The 18,213-nt window shown below is 35.4% G+C and overlaps 1 protein-coding gene across 5 annotated transcripts in view; it reads left to right on the top strand.

Moving 5' to 3' along the window:
- Positions 1-18,213, top strand: part of LOC145266936 (uncharacterized) — a 268,235-nt gene that overhangs the window by 124,069 nt on the left and 125,953 nt on the right. Inside the window, exon 2 of one of the 5 annotated variants that reach the window (XM_080122754.1) lies at positions 16,108-16,208. The exons of the other annotated variants lie outside the window; for them this stretch is intronic. The gene's annotated coding sequence lies outside the window, so the exon portion shown is untranslated. The remainder of the gene's footprint in view (positions 1-16,107; positions 16,209-18,213) is intronic. 5 annotated transcript variants of the gene reach the window in all.

Raw genomic sequence — 18,213 nt, 5'->3', positions numbered from 1 at the left:
ATTTCAGTTAGACAGGTGTTTTTTGTGAAAGTTTGGCGAGAGGGGACCATAAATTGGAGCTCAGGCGAGCGTTTGCCAGGGAAATAACGATAAAGCAGAGACAGGCTCACAATGTCTCTTCTGTATGAAAGAGGTTGCAGGGAAGAGAAAAGGGCATCCCCCACTAAGCTACGAAGTCTATTTTGAACTCTGTCAAGGCAGGATAGGCTGCTTCTAGCAGCTCCTGCTCAGATATGGCAACAGTACTTAATAATTGGATTACTTGGCTCTTATATAGATAGAGAATTACATCAGCAACAAATTCCTAATGAACCGCCCCCTTAAGTAAACACTTCATCAAATCTCCACACTAACGTAATGTACTTGCAATAACCCTTATCCCTGAGTGGCTTCCGGGCCTTGATAAGTGGTGACCACTGTGTAAAAAAGAAAAAAAAAATCTACTGAAGCAGTAGAAGAATCCCAACAATTTTCCAGCGACCTTGACAACAGATTTGATGTACGTGTTCCATTTCAGATCAGGAGTAAAGGTCAAGCCCAGAAACTTGTCAAAACATGGAGCCTCGCCAAGATGAGAACCATTCATTTCAATTGATGCCAGATGGGGATCAGAGAGTTGATGATGTAAAAATAGAAGCTTGGTTTTAGATGCATTAAAAGTAACCAGCCGCCTTTTTCCCCATCGTACCACTGCTCAAGATCAGAGGAGAGAATTAGGGAGAACTTGGTCACTTATGTTGGGAAGCAATTCTCCTTAAGACATCACTTAAACAGCTTTATAAGTATGGGAGCTAGTTCTGGTTGAAGCTTTTTCAACACTATAGTTGGAATGCTTTCAGGTTCAGTTGCTTTACTGGAATCAAGGTTCTTGATTAGCTTGGCAACATCATGCACAGATATTTGTATGTAGTATAGCGTGTTTTCTGTTACAGGAGGAAATATGGGGGATTGATGGCCTTGGTCGCATAGGGTAGAATTACCTGCAAAGAGTTTGGCTTTGTCTCATGCTGACGAGATTACCTCAGGTCCATTAATGATAGAACGCACACTTCTGTTCAGGATCCTATTTGCTATTTGCCAAAACTGGTGGGAACCAAGCTGCTGCTCAGCTACTTTGGATTTAACAGACAACTCTCTTGCATATTTTATTACTCTTTTACAGTGGTTGCTGGCAATCCTGAAAGCAGCTTTAGTCTCAGTACATCTATTATGTTGGAAGCAATGGAAAAAGTGATTTCTGTGTGCCATGGCAGCAGCACATTCTGGAGAGAACCACGGCTGGCTGTTAGGTTTTTGCTGGAATGTTTTTTTAGGGTATGAAGCTGTGTATACCTGCAATTAACCATTCTGTCAGGTCTGATACTATAGAGAACACATCCTTTTAAACATGGAGTGCAGAGGTAGATCAGATATAAATGTACGGAAGTTATCCCAGTCAGCTATAGAGTATTGATATACTGTACAATGGAGAGGTATGTCTGAGGACTTATTACATTTCATTTTTATCTTCACTGATACAATCAAGTGGTCGGAGGATCCCAGTGGAGACAGAACAGAAGACGAACGTAGCTCAGGGCAAGTTATGAGAAAAAGGTCTAGGAGACTTGCATACTGACCATCAAAGTAGCACTGTGCTTTGTTTAGGGTGAAAATGCAATAAAAAAATAACACAAAATAGAAAATATTTCTGCAGTGAAATAAAAATCTACTATCATAGCACATTTGAAAGATTTAAACGCTTAACTTCAGTAATGTGACTTATATTAGTATAAGAAAATATTCATGGTTAAATGTTAATTAAATATAACAAAAAGAAAATTTAAGAGTAAAAAATGAATACGTGATTATAAATATGAATACAATAATGAATTTACAACATCAAAGAATATCCAAAATGTAAAATTAATTAGAATGTTTTAGCTAAATAGAATAAATAACTTCATGAATAAATAAGTGGCTTTAGATTCAGCCGACTGAAGTTCAATTAAACTGAATAAGTAGAAAATGAGATCAAAATATCGACTTGACATAGATTGCTTCCCCTTGACTGTTTATAATCTTAAGGATAAACTATTCCTTCAAATAATTAAAACTAAAAAGCTTAGTACACACAACATAAATAAATTTGATAATTTTTTTTTTAAATATGTATATACATATAAAAAATAGTCTTATAATTAGTGATAAGATTAACAAAATATATTGAATTTAAGTTTAACTATCAAATCCTTCAAAAAGTAAACAAACAAAAAACAACGTGGAGTTTAGAATTAAAGTTAAATAACTAAAAAGTAAACTATAAATATAGCAATTAATATAACTTAGAAATAGGACTCGAAGATGGTAAAATAAAATATAAAATAAGATGATATATAAAACACTTTAAAATTAATTAAAATAAAAGTAATTATCTATATATATAAAAGCAAAAATGTGTATGTATGTGTGTATGTTTGTGCGTCTGCTAAAACCTTTCGACAGACACAACAAACATTCACAAACTCTGTATCATATCGAAGCTCCATCCTTCGCTCAAAAAATATTGAAAAATTGGCCAAAACTGTTCATTTTTTTCACCCTGAAATCGACAATTTTCGACAGGGGGGGGGGTCAACAAAAACGGCCCTCTCGACCGGTTCTACGCATGCGTCAGATGACGTCATGACCTGATTTACTTTAAATAGTTGAAAAACTGAACAAATTCCGTGTATGTCACGTTAGATCAGTTGATTAGCGCGTTGGTTCATTATCTAAACATTTTGGGTTCGAATCATGGTGTGAGATGTCTTTTTTTTTTCGATTTTTTTAAATTTAAATATTGAACCAATGTTATTTAAGCCATTTTTCATGTAACATTCGTTTTTCTGTTTTTTGTTTTTTTTTACTTCGCTTATCCACCCCCGACCACACACCCAAAAACACACGGGTACCCACCGATTTTTTTTAAATGTTAACATCGAAATAGGCTTATTTCAGCCATTTTTCACGTGTTCGTTTTTCTGTTTTCATCGTTCGTTTGCCTTATGTTAGTTTTTTGTGTTTTTTTCTCGCTTAAGTGTTAACGTTGTTTTCTTTTTTACTTCGCTTATAACAAACAAACCTACATCGTTGTCGTAACGCTCGACAACCTCCGGCTGCACACCTGTCAATTTGGTTCTTAAATAAATTCAAGCATCTTTCACTAACTCATTCTAGCTGGCCTCAGGGCTTCTGGTTCGATCCTAATCCCCCCCCCTCCGGTTCTTTTTTATTTAACACCACACACACCTACAAACACTCGGGCAATGCTGGGTACCCCTGCTAGTAACTAATAATTCACAAAGATTTTTTTTTACAAAAGCTTCCTTTCTAGAGCAGTTGTTCTTGACATATCAAAGGCCTTTGATAGGGTATGGCATAAAGGTCTACATCACAAGATCTCCAGCTATGGTATAGCTAGAAATGTCTTTTCAATTATTAAATCATTTCTCTCTGATAGACTCATAAGTTGATGGGCAGAAATCAGAAGCTCATAGTATTAATGCTGGAGTCCCGCTGGGGTCCATCCTGGGGCCAACTCTCTTCCTGATCTATATTAATGATCTTTCAAATCACATCTTTAGATCATTCGTAGACATTTTTGCTGACGACACTACCATCTATGGCAGCACATCAAAGACCGTAAACGACCAAGTTCTCTCTGAAACTCTCTCCTCTGATCTTGAGCATGTAGTACAATGGGGAAAAAAGTGGCTGGTTACTTTTAATGCATCAAAAATAAAGCTTCTATCTTTGCATCATCAACATTCTTATCCCCATCTGGAATCAATTGAAAATAATGGCTCTTGTCTTGAGCAGGGTCCATGTTTTGACAAGCTTCTGGGCTTGACCGTTACTCCTGATCTAAAATGGTATACGTACATCAAATCCGTTGCCAAGGTCGCTGGAAAAATTATGGGATCCTTCTATCGATCCAGTAGATATCTACCTGCTGATGCTATTCTCTACCTATATAAGAGCCTGGTATGTCCAAGGATGGAGTATTGCTGTCACATCTGGCCAGGAGCTGCTAGGAAATCTTATCCTGCCTTGACAGAGTTCAGAATAGACTTTGTAGCCTAGTAGAGGATGCTGTTTTCTCTTCCCTGCAACCTCTTTCTCACAGAAGACACGTTGCGAGCCTGTCTCTGTTTTATCGTTATTTTCATGGCAAGTGCTCGTCTGAGCGCCAATCTATAGTCCTCCCTTGAGAAACACTCGTTTGGCTGTAAATACTTTCAATAATTTCCCTGGCTCTTTATCTGTGCCTAAACCTTAACGTAGATTCTATGAACAAAGCTTCTATCTAAGAACTGCACACCTGTGGAACTCTCTTCTGTTTACCTGCTTTCCAGCTGACTACAATATGGCCGTCTTCAAGTCCAATGTAAACAAGTTCTTAATGAGCTGTTCCCCTTAAGTAATCCAATTTTAACAAATTTACACTTCTGATGATTACTATGATATTGTCCTTTTGACCACTGTACACGCTTTAACCTTCATCCTCGAGTGGCCCCTGGGCCATGATAAGTGATTATTCCTTTGTAATAAAAAACACATTAGTACAATAAATAGAAGTAATAGTATAGCTACGGCTTTAGACAGATACAAAAATCTCTATTTATGTTTCTTGTTTATTGACAAACTTAATCTTATTGGGCCGCTGACAAAGGGGAGATTGGCCTTAGTAGTTCACTCTCGTGCATTTGTCTGTTTGCACTTTTCTCAATAATCACGCCTTAGATTCTAAAAAAAATTTGCACAAACATAAATTTTTGCCAGAACAGATTTTCCAAGATAACTCTGGTCGCCCCCCCCCTCCTCCGGTCATTATAGGGGTAAAATTGCCCCAAAATCGTTTGTCTGTTTGTTCGCACGTTTCTCAATGACCTCTCCAGGAATTTTTTTTCGGCACAAACATTAGTCATGGTAAAAGTAAATTTTTTACTTGTGGAGGGGAGCATAACATGCTCAGCTTGTTTCATAAAGATAGCATTTCTGTTCTTCTGAAATGTTCAGTCAAATTGGATCTATGGAAATATTACTGTTTTTTAACTCCAAATAAAAAATATTACCTTTACCGAAAAATGTCGCTGCTTGTTTTTTACAAAATAACATTGTAATGATGAATAAAATATATGAAATGTAACTTTTAGATGTAAAACCGTCTTCGTTTTATGAACTTATGAAGTTGATAAAGTTTAAGGATTATTATTGCACATTCAAGTGGTCTTATTATTTGTTTGTATACACATTTCAATAAATTGTTTTGTTTTTTCTTTCTTTGCAATGCCACGTGTTTACACATCTCCTATATACATAAAAGCGAAAATGTGTGTATGTATGTATGTATGTATGTATGTGTGTTTGTATGTCTCGCAAAAACTTTCGACACGGGTCACAGATTTTCGCCAGATAGGTATCATTTTAAAGTTCCAACCTTCGCCTGACAAATATCGAAAAATTGGCCAAAAACATTAATTCCTTCACCCTAAAATCATCAGTTTTGTACAGGCAGGGGTGCCGAAAAAATCGTTCCTGCATTTTCTCTGCTTCTGCTACTACGACAATGACGTCATGTTTGACCTAGAAAACGTTCGCGTTAGTTTCAACCACCTGCAAGTGTTTTTAAAGGTTTAATTTTATCCGTTATTAAGTGTATGTTTCTTTTGCGTAGGGGTAACGTGTCGGGCATTTTTTTTCCGCCTTAGTCTCGATGTTTCGGGTTCGAGCCTGCCTTTCTACCTAAACTTTTTTTCCTCATTTTCACCTTTTTTTTTCCCCTTTTGTTTTTTTACTATTCGAATATTTCACTAGTTAATATGTTATAGTTTATCTTTCTTGTGGTCTTTTTGTCTTACTTGGTTCCAGGACAAGAACTCATCTAGTGCATTTGGAGAAAGTGAACCATTCCTCACATAAGCCGATGTGGGTTAGCCATACTGATGAGATCTTATTTGGGCCGCGAATATTATGTAATTTTGAATATTTAGTCAATGTTTACTTGTATTGTCATGCACAGAGAGACCTTAGACACTCGAGGATAGTGTCTTGATTTGTAAGCCATGTTTAGTTTCAGAACAGTTTCTGATGGTTAATTGTTTTATACAGGGTGACCGAAAAGTCCCAGGACACTGGCCGAAAAGTCCCAGGTGTGTTTCATTAAAAATACTGTGTTTTATTAAAAATACATGTATAGTGTCCTGGGACTTTTCGGCCACCCTGTACAAGTCCTGGAGATGACTGGTTCTCAGTAGACAGTTCTTGAGTTGGAAGCCACAAAGCAAAAGCTTCTTCCTGTGTTGACATGAAGAAAACGTGCAAGTTTGCTAAAGAAAAGGGTTTAATTTTTATGGAGCAATTCTTGTTTCTGATTGGTTGGTAGCAGATCATGAATTAATTTGATTTGTCAGTTCCTAGCAGCATCGTTTATAAATAGAATCTTCCAACTGTGAGGGACCATACCTCCATTATGCATCAAAAATACTGAAACAGTGAGCATTCAAGTTCTCTCTAGTAGGCATTCAAAATGTGTATGTGTGTGTTTATGTATATGTCTGCATAATTATGTATATTAGCATGTGTATATATTGATATGCGTATGTCTTTATATATTTATGTATATATAATTTTCTTTCAAATTGATTAAAAGTATTCATTGTAAAAGCTCAATGAATGTTAATATTTTAGAACAGAGCATATATAAGTTAACAATGTTAAATTTCAATGACCAATTCAAAATGACCAGTTGACTAGAAAAAATCTTTAGTTCTTTTAAGGAACTAATCTCTTATGTAAAAATGCATGCAAAAAGATTCTGTTATGTGTTAAGGATTTTTGATCCACTGATGAGCTGCAATTATGAAGGATGCTGCTAATTACATGTTTATTCACAGTTTGTGTGTGAAACAATTGTCAAGTTACATTAGATTTAAATTTCAGCAAAACAAAATATGAATAAAATCTTGGTTATTGGAATTTAACATTTTTATACACACACACACACATATATATATATATATATATATATATATATATATATATATATATATATATATATATATATATATAAGAGAAAGAATAAAAGAACAACAATATAAAAATGTATACTAATGCAGAAAAAATTAATCGGTAATTCAATAGGGAGATTACATCAACTAAGGGTGTAAGAAAATATGCTCCTTATACCTCGGTATTTTAAAGCCTAATGATTATCTATATAAGCTCCACCTCAATTGTTGAGCTTTGCATAATCCCAATAAGTTTCCTTTTAAAGAATTTCTCTGATTCTATTTGGCTCCCCCATATATATATATATATTGCTTCATGTATACACGTCTATTGCATAATATTTATGTATAATTTTTAAATATTAATTTCAGCAATACAGGAGTAGAATTAGATAGTAAGGTATGAAAATATATTTATGGCAATTAAGATAGACAGGATTATCCGTTTCATCCTCATAGCGAATCATCAGACTGAGTGCCTCACATCTAGCTTAATTGCTATACATATATTTTCATATTTTCTTTCTCTCTAATATATTGGAAGAAAATAAAATTTGAAAATATGAGTATTATTTGCAATTTGATTCCACGACCGCAATTTCTAAGGTTTCAATTTTTTTTTCTTTTTTACTGTTTCAGAAATGTTTTTATTTTTACACAACTGAACTATTTTTACATTCCTCTGATGAGAAAAGTATAAGTTTTCGAAACTCCATGGATTAAGGAATAACCTTTATTGTATTCTCTGTCTTCGAACATTTGATTATGCAAGAAATAATTAAATTTTCTTGTCTCTCGTCAGTTATTTTTTTTCGTTTATTCATATATGAAGTGAAGAGAATAAAGTTGTTCTTGCAGTGCAATAAAAACAAATGCAAATGACAATGACACAAAAATGTCAATTTAAACAGATTTATGTCACTGTGACATAAATCAATCATGAAAAATGTTTTTAATGTTTTGACTTTTTTGTTTACTTCATGATCGATGTTTTGCAATGCAAGATAATAGTTAACTACTAGACGAGATTGAATATGAGTTCTGTTTACAACAATAATCCTTTCACAATGGACCTCTTACTTTTTCCTCTCTGGTCCAATACTAAAACTATTCACTTTACTTGCTCCCTCTTTTTCTTTTGCTCTCTCTTCCTCTCTTCTGTCCTTCCTCCTCAATCTGTATCCGTTTTGTGTTATTGTTTCTTCAGTTCTGTTGGCTATAGAAAAATTCATATCTCTACTCAAGTCACTTTTGTGTGTGAGTTTTTCCTCATAGGTTCCAATTTTTGAAAATTTCACACAAAGCTGATTTATATGTCTGGCAGTGTTCTTAGATATGTTTTGTACAGAAATTTATCCGATAAGTATCGAAAATCGAAAAAATCCGATCTTATTATACTTTGTTTCTTTTTTTATATATGTTTTTTTTGTTTTGTTTTTTTTGTTTTTTACAAAGGCATCACCACATTATCAAGGCCCAGAGGCCACTCAAGGATAAGGGTTAAAGAGTGTACAGTAGAAATTGGTCAATATAGTAATCATTAGTAATGAAAATTTGGCAAATTTAATAACCTATATGGAACGGCCCATCAAGAACTTATTTACTTTAGACTTGAACACCACCATATTGTAGTCAGCCGGAAAGCAGGAAAACGGAAGACAATTCCACAGGCGTGCAGTTCTAAGAAAGAAGCTTTGTTCATGGAATCTACGTTTAGGTTTAGGCACAGATAAAGAGTGGGGGAAATTATTGATAGTGTTTACAGCTAGACGAGTGTTTCTTGTGAAAGTTTGGCGAGGGGGGACCATAGATTTAAGCTCAGTTGAACACTTTCCATGAAAATAACGATACATCAGAGACAAACTCGCAACATCTCTTCTGTGAGATAGAGGTTGCAAGGAGGAGAAAAGGACATCTCCTACGAGGCTACGAAGTCTATTTTGAACTCTATCAAGGCAGGACAAGTCCTTTCTAGCAGCTCCTGCCCAGATGTGGCAACAGTATTCCATCCTTGGACGTACCTGGCTCTTATATAGATAGAGAATAACATCAGCAGTGAGATATCTACTGGATCGATAGAAAGATCCCACCATTTTTCCAGCGGCCTTGGCAACAGATTTGATATACGTGTTCCATTTAAGATCAGGAGTAATGGTCAAGCCCAGAAGCTTGTCAAAACTTGAGGCCTCCTGAAGACGAGAGCCATTCATTTCAATTGATGACAAATGTGGATTAGAATGTTGATGATGTAAAGAGAGAAGCTTGGTTTTAGATGCATTAAAAGTAACCAGCCACTCCTTTCCCCATTGTACTACGTGCTCAAGATCAGAGGAGAGAGAATTGGAGAGAACTTGGTCGTTTACTGTCTTAGATGTGGTACCATAAATGGTAGTGTCGTCAGCATAAATGTCTACAAATGATGTAAGGATATGATTTGGAAGATCATTAATGTAGATCAGGAAAAGAGTTGGGCCCAGGATGGATCCCTGAGGGACACCGGCATTAATACTGTGAGCTTCTGATTTTTGCCCCTCAACTACTACTCTTATGAACCTATCAGAAAGAAATGATTTAATAATTGAGAAGACTTTTCCAGCTATACCATAGCGAGCGATCTTATGAAGTAAACCTTTATGCCATACCCTATCAAAGGCTTTAGATATGTCAAGAGCAATTGCCCTAGAAAAAAGAACTTTTACAGGGGAATATTTTACGTTACACTGGCAAGGGAAATAATAAATTCTAAACAGGTCGGTTCTTCTTACAACAAAAAATAAATAAAGAACAAAACAGAATTATTGACATCTGGAAATATAGTACAGTGGTAGAGCATTCAACTACAGATGGAATGATCCCCTGTTCAAGCCTGGTGTACCTCACCATTTTCTTTTTCTTTTTTCTTTTTAATGAATTCAATTTACAAAAAAAAAAAAAAAAGAGGACCCATTTAAAATTGCTGCAAATCATTTCTTCGTTTGCATGTTTTAAAACTAAATATTAATCAGAAGTGACTTTCCAGGGTATTCATCGTCAAGCCCCAATATTAGCTGACGTGATATTGTAATCAAACACAGACGGAATTTGATGAACAACATTATCATTATTATTATTATTTTATTATTATTATTTTATTATTATTATTTTATTATTATTTTTTTTGTGCGAATTAGTCCACGTGGCAAATTATCCTCGTAATATATAATCTAATATATAAAAAGCAAAATGGGTGCAAGTGGCTTTTTGGGTTTTCATGTCAGTTAGATTTCCGGAGAAGAGTTTTTGCATACTTCCTAAATCGTAATATCTTAGATTCGCAAACGGACATCGTCTCTATCTTTTTTTTGATTGAGTTTTAAAAAATTCCCTCATTTCCAGTGTCTATTTTTCTTTTTCGTATAAATAAAGCAAAATTAATAGAAGCAAACGCAACTGCCTGGCCTTCCGGTCGGGTAGTATCTATTCTGTAATTGGTCCTTGGTCGATGTAGGGGAAACCCTTCACACGGAAACAATTACTATTTATTTGGATACTGCCAGAGTGCCCCCTTTTTGGGGGGAGCTGGTTTTCCCCCATATTAAAAACGACCTTGTGTCTAATTTGCTTTCATGGGGAAGCAAATAAATACCACGATGGAAAGCTTAACTGGCCCTCGGCCAGGTTTAAAAGCAACTTTCATTTCTGCGCCGACTCCTTTGATTCTTAAGTTAATTACCAGCTCATTGAATTCACTGTCCTCTTTGGCCTAATGTTTACTGAGGTACACTATGTTTTCAAGTTCGATCCCACCTCTCACTCTATCTTTTTAAAAAAAATTTTTTATTTTGTCTTTGTGCCAATATCCTTCACCCGAGTAAAAGTTAATTACCAACTCATTTAATTCACTATCCTCTTTTTTTCACTCCTTTGCGGTACAGGTTCGAGCCTGCCTGCCTACTCTCACTCTATCACTTTTTTTCTGGCTCAACACACACCTCCAAACATCCGGGCAACGCTAGTATTCAATGAAGGATTGATTCTATAATAATATATGCAATTTTCATAAATTAAAATATCATGTCTAAGTGTATTGGTGTATTGTACAACCGGGCAATGCCAGGCGTCCAGCTAGTACTTTATATATGCATACAATTATCATTGTGATATCTTGCTAGTGAAAAATATGAATTCATATATTATCTCTTCACTGATAGATTAAATAGGTATATTAGAGTCTCATGTTTTAGTTGTGAAACCAGTCCAGGAGAAGAAAACACCTGAAATAACAGCAATCATTCTTTTACTTCTCTGCTTATCCATGCATTGTTTCCATTCGTCCTGGACTTGTGGATGGCATTATGCAATCTTTGCTTCACTATAGACTACATGCACAGTCATCCTTACAGAACTCTTCAATTATATTTTGAGGTTGAAAGTGGACAAAATCTCATTACGAAATAAGAAAGATGCCAGTCTCTGTTTATTTACCTTCACACGAGGGTAACATTCACAAGATCAGTTTAATTTAATGTGTGGAAGAATCTATTTCATAACAAAGGGACACTCTAGATTAAGACAACAATGTTAATTGCCTCAGTCTGGAAGGACTTATCCTTTACTGACCTAGAGGAAAAAAGTATAAATGTAGTATCAGAACAGGTACTACACTTTGTTCCTTCTCTTATGTTTTCTTTTAAATTACTAGTTGGTTGGTTGTTTTGTTTTACGGCATATCAACCCTTTTCAGGTTATTTAATGCCGAATCTGGTGATTTTAAAGAACGATTTTTTAGTATAGTATATTTGTTTTTTAAGTCGTATTCTATTTAACCCATAATTGGGACCCTAACAGGTGCTACCACTCCGGATCAGAGTGGACCTGGGAGCAATGGCATTTAAAGGGTGGCTCCACACTCCCTAAGGCCTGCAAGCTGGGGCCCTCATCATCGGATATAGTTTAAGGTCATATCCAGGACCTTAAATTGCTAGTAATATATTGCATGAGAAAAGCGTGTGTGATAAAGAATGAGACAATTCTAATCAATTTCAAAATATGTTAATTTTTATTCTTCCTCAATCAAATTTGGATTTTCATAATAAAATAAATTCAAGTGTGATTAAGAGCAGTTCTCATTTTCATAACTCAGTTTATTATTGACTTAATATCGACAGTTCATTTTGGTTTCTTAACATTTGGATCCATACCCCTTTACCTTTTGAAATTGGACTTGTCATACCAGTCTGTAGCAGTATAATGTTGACACACCGGTTATTATTAAATCACCGAAGTTAAGCAATGTTGAGCTTCGTCAGTACCAGAGGAGTGACCGTTTGAGAATACCAAGTATTGTATGTAGGAGGAATCTACACCTCCTTGCAAGAACTGCAAAAACCTAATGTTGTCATCTCCCCTGACTGGGATATGCATGCGACTGGGGGTCACTTGTGAATTAAATATTTCTTTAACACTTTCTCCTTTGGAGGAAGCCAGTTGAACTCACCTAGGGTTATTGCTTGGCTTGCATGACTGGCATCTGTAAGAGTATCATGCAACTGGTTCACTGATTATTTGCTTCAAGCTATTTTGATTTTAATTCCCCGTTTTTATTTCACTGATAATTAAGCATTTAACATCATATAAGAATCCTTGCTAATCTATATTCTTGTTTGTTTCTTAAAAATAGCAATAAAATATACAAATGATCTCTATCCTATTCTAGTCTTTTCAATGAAATATTGGCAATAAATTAGCAGAACAAGAAGGATACTGTAAAAATGGTTTTCTGAGAGATTGTTGAATACTGGGTTTAATTGGAGCTGAGAAAATCTACATGATGCAAAACCAATATTGGTTCCAGTTATAAGAATTGCAAAATAAATGGTATGGAAAGATAAGGAATAATAGGGCTGGAAGATTCTCAGGTATTGTTGCAGAAATTTGAATGTTGTGGGTAAAACAGGCATTCGGATGATCATAGACTTGAGAAATGAGATCATAATAGAATAGTTAATTCCGAAAGACTGTGAACTGTCACAAATGTAAAGGGAAGCTCTAGATAGAAGCTTAAAGCTGATGGATCAGTTCTTAAAAGCCGTTGAGAGAATAACTGAGCAGTAAATGAGAAGTCAGATAAGCATTGATGAAATGGAGTTTGGTTTTATACGCAAAGTATCACTCATACTATATTTATCTGCAGACAAATGCAAAAGAAATATGTTGGTAAGAAGAAAAATCTGTTTTCCTTTTGTAAATCTGAAGAAATCTTTTGATTGGTTGGTTGTTTTTGTTTTACGGCATATCAACCTTTTTCAGGTTATTTAATGCCGAATCTAGTTATTTTGAGGAACGATTTTTAATGGAGTATTTTTTGTTTTACGTCAGATTCTATTTAACCCATAGTTAGGACCCTAACAAGTACTACCACTCCGGGTCAGAGTGGACCTGGGAGCAATGGCAATTAAAGGGTGGCTCCACACTCCCCAAAGCCCGCAAGGTGGGGCCTCACCATCGGATATAGTTTTAGGTCATATCCAGGACCGAAAGCTTTTGACAAGTGATGTCTGAAAGCGGATTGCATAAACTAGGTAAACCTAGTGAAGGTCGTTCAAGCAATGTACAGAAATCCTCAAAGTCGTGTTAGAATAAACACCACATTTATTGACAGCTTTAATATTAAAGTAGGCGTCCATCAGAATTCTGTGCTGAGTTTTTTGTGTTTTATTTGTCTTTTAGAAGTAATGTTGAAAGAGTTCTGAAAGAGTTGCACAAGGCGGGTCAAGTGATTGTATTTTTTAGGAATCGTTCTTTTTATGAGTCTTGCAGTAAAAATAGCCGCTAAGGCTTCAAAATTAAAAAAAAAACTGCAACTTGATGGGCGTAAGTTGACTTAACTTGTGTCCTTGTAAGCATGAAAAAAGTTTTCAGCAGACATACAAGCACACAACTACACAGATGTTTGATGGGTTGTCCAGAAGAGACGCGTTTTGCTGATGATTTAGTATTTGCATGTGAAACAATAATCTGCTTATTAAGTTAAGGAATGCTATGAAAAATAAAGGATTGGGTGTGAACATCACTAAGACTAAAGTGATGATCAGTGATTGTAATGTTGGAAATCCTCCAGGAAGAGGAAAGTTCTCATCAGTTTGTAGAAAGGGGGTTGGGTGCAACTCATTGGGCACATGTAACAAGTGCCGTGAAATTACTGATAGTTTGAGAGATGAAAACTGGTTTTTGTGCTAGCAGTTTAAGACAATGAAAATAAATGAGAACTCAGATGTAGAGAAACTATATGCAGATGGCAAAGTTATCGAGGTTGTTCAGAAATCAAGCCACTTTGTTAATGCGATTGGAACACCGGGTGGAGCAGGTGTTAATGTGATTGCAAGAGTTAAAAGTGAAAGACTAAGTTCGGTGAATTCTGTCATTACTAACCAGCAGAGTGTTACCACAGATAGTTTTTGTGCATATATTATTATGTTTTGCTGACGCCATAAAATAGATAGAACCACAGTAACAATGTTTTTGCACTTTGTATATGTCTATTGTAGTTTCAACTTGTTATTACATTCCAAGATTTCCATAAGACACAGCTTTTTGGGTCAGAGAACGAGCAACGTCTTTTGTGTCTAAATAAAGAATGTGAGAATAAACCATGTCCATTCCATGTCTATTTTCCTCTTCTAAAACAAGTAAGTCATTCTTATTGTTTTAGCTGTGATGTTGAGGTCATTGCTTTTAATATATTTATGCTGATTTGAGTTTGTGTATGTCCAGAGAGAAATAGAGAAAGAAGAAGAAAGAAGGGGTAGGGAAAAATGGGAAGTAGCCATACTAAGTGTGTGTGTGTGTGTGTGTGTGTATATATATATATATATATATATATATATATATAAAACAAAGGCATAACCACTTATCAAAACCAAGAAGTCACTTGAGGATAAGGGTTAAAGAGTGTACAGTAGACAATTGGACAATAAAGTAATCGTTAGTAATGGAAATTCGGTAAATTTGTTAACTCATTTGAAACGACTCATCAAAAACCTGTTGGACTTGAAGACAACCATATTGTAGTCAGCTGGAAAGTAGGAAAGCGGAAGACAATTCCATAGGCGTGCAATTCTAAGAAAGAAGCTTTGTTCATGGAATCTATGTTTAGGTTTAGGCATAGATAAAGAGTGGGGGAAATTATTGATAGTGTTTTTTGCTAGATGGGTGTTTCTTGTGAAAGTTTGGTGAGGGGGGGGACCATAGATTGAAACTCAGTCGAGCACTTGCCATGAAAATAATGATAAAGCAGAGAAAAACTTGCAACATCTCTCTTGTGAGAAAGAGGTTGCAGGGAAGAGAAAAGGACATCCCCTATGAGGCTACGAAGTATATCATGAACTCTATCAAGGCAGAATGTCCTTTCTAGTAGCTTCTGCCCAGATGTGGCAACAGTACTCCATCCTTTGATGTACCTGGCTCTTAAAAAAGAGAATTGCATCAGCAATATATATTTAGAGAACTATATATATATATATCTTATTTTTCTTTTATTAATATTATTGGAATCTTTTCTTTATTCCTTGTACACATTTTTGTCAATTATTCCATGGATTTCTGCCTTTGGATTATTATAGACCATCTTCTTCCAATTACGGGATTTCCTTGGATTTTACTTGTACAAATGGAAATTCTTATAACTTTCTTGAAGTTTTACATTTGGATGTTACCATCACTGGATTTTTTATTTTCCACCAGACTATCCATTCATGTGTAATCACCTTTTTCTTCACTATATTCCCTCTGCTTCACTTTTTTTGTTTTCAAGTAAGATTTTTGACTTACTTGTTGTTTCATCAAATACTTCTGCATGCAAAATCCGATCCCGCATTTTGCTAATTCCTACCCTCTGATGAGAAGGAAAGTATTTCTTCGAAACTCCGCAGATTAAGGACTATCTATTTATCTAGTGTTTCCTTTTCAGATTAAATATGTTTTTAACTCATTTCAAAGTGTTTTTTAACATATTTTATTAACTTTTTGCTCATATATATATTATATATATAGTGATTGCCACTTCTTGACAGAAGACCATCTTTCCCTTTCTTTATTGTAGATTGCTTATCCATTTCCAAATACATGAATGGGTCAACCACAGCAAGCCTCTCGTTATTGACAAAAATATTTGGTTCTACATACAAACTACCGTGTGGCAGTGTAAGCATGACCTTAGTCTTTTTAAGCCTAATAGTAAGCCACAAAAGATGTACAGGCCTGTGAAAACAAATCTATGATACCCTGCATATCTTCCTCACTATGAGTAACAAGATCAGCATCATCTGCATAAAGCAATTCACGAACCAGGTGCTGGAACATCCGTGTAGAAGCATGAAAACGATGAAGATCAAAGATTTTACCTGTGGTCCTGAAACGCAAATTAACACTCAGCAAACAGTATTTAAATGCATAGGAAAGCATAGTTGCAAAATAAATAGAAAAAAGTGTGGTTGCTGGTATATCACCCTGCTTTACACCATTGTCAACTGAGAAGGATTCTGATAGACATCCATTGAAGTTTAGGCGACCCTTCATATTAGTGTGGAGCCCCTTGAGTAACTGTAAAAGTTGTGATAGGCATCCTAACCTTTCTAGAATTGTTCATTTCTGTTCATCGTATCAAATGCCTTGGTCAGATCAACAAAAACCTGATAAAGCAGAACACGGTGGTCAGTACATTTCTCCTGCAACTGCTGGGCAGAGAAGATCATGTCCATGGTTTCTTTGCCTGGATGAAAGCCACTTTAACTTTCTGGAATGACAGACGGACAAATATACTTTAACAATCTATTGAGTAGAACTTTGGAAAATACTTTGCCTTCTTCTATCCACAAACTTATCCCACAGTCTTTCTTAGGCCTCTTTGCTTTGTACAATGATATAAGAATTGCATCAACCCAGTCCTGATGGACAGGAACACCCTTCCAGGCATCAGTAATAAGATGAAGAATATCACGAACAAGCTTATCACCCCCATGTAAGAGGAGTTCCACAAGAATACCATCAAGCCCTGGGGCCTTCCCAATATTTATTACCTTGATTGCATCTCTAATTTCATTCTCAAATGGGAACTCAGATATATCATGAATAAGCCTCTATTGTGGTAAAAAACTATTGATGACGTCTTCATCAGCATCAAGGCGTTGTCAAAGAGAGCAGAGTAATGCTCAGTCAAACGAAAGAGAATCTTGTTGAGATCCTTTTTAAGAGTAGTTCCATTATTTGAGAGCAGGGGAGATATTGACAATGTTTGAGGACCAAAGGCTTTTTTAAGCAAATGATATATAGCACTATGCACTTAATGTCTTTACAGTCGAAAGACATCTGAGTTTGATTGGAGAGTTTGTGTATGTGCAGAGAAAGAAATCGACTGAGCAAAGAAGAAAGAAGGGGTGGGGGGAAAATGGGGAGGTAGCCCTACTAGTGTGTGTGTGTGTGTCTGGTCATGAATAGGCTCCTATATGTTGACTATTTTAAAAAACTGATTGCATATAATGATAGAAGATGTATCGAGACACAGGAATGGGTATGTTTGATTTGGCAGAACGGTGTTCATTAAAATTGTGGGGTCTGCGTTCGCGCCTGGTCCACAAAGTATGGAAATAACATTTTTTGAATTAAAATAAACGTTTACAAGTGTTTTTGATATAGATGTACATAAGAATACTTTGATAAATATGTTTTAACTTAAATAGGGATGGTATAATAAAATTGTGGGGTCTGCATTCGCGCCTGGTGTCCATGGAATGGAAATAGGCACACACTTTAATAAAGACTTTTCAGATTTATCTGCGTAAGTATACTTTGATAATTATGTTTCAGTTTGAAGAAATATGGTATAAAAAAATTATGGGGTGTTTGTTCGCACCTGACCTCCATAGAATGGAAATATATCACAAAGTTTAACAAGGTGTTTTAATATAGATCCACAGAATATTGTGATAAGTGTTTCAGTGTGAACAGGTATGATATAATAAATTATGGTGTTTATCTATTTTATTTTTACTTTCATCATATTTTGCTTTGGTTTTGATACCCCCAAATTCGAAGCTATCTCTTACCAACCCTTCGTTTTCATAACCTATCATACTTTCATAAATCAGAGTCCATTTTCTGTAGGCTGTTTTTGAACCCAGTCAACGACGGGTACTTTTGCTAGTATATA

Source organism: Euprymna scolopes, chromosome 4 (assembly GCF_053919585.1).
Source record: "Euprymna scolopes isolate OS-2025 chromosome 4, ASM5391958v1, whole genome shotgun sequence".
NCBI lineage: Eukaryota > Metazoa > Mollusca > Cephalopoda > Sepiida > Sepiolidae > Euprymna > Euprymna scolopes.
Note: the sequence above shows the minus strand (reverse complement) of the source record. Positions and strands in the feature narration are given on the sequence as shown.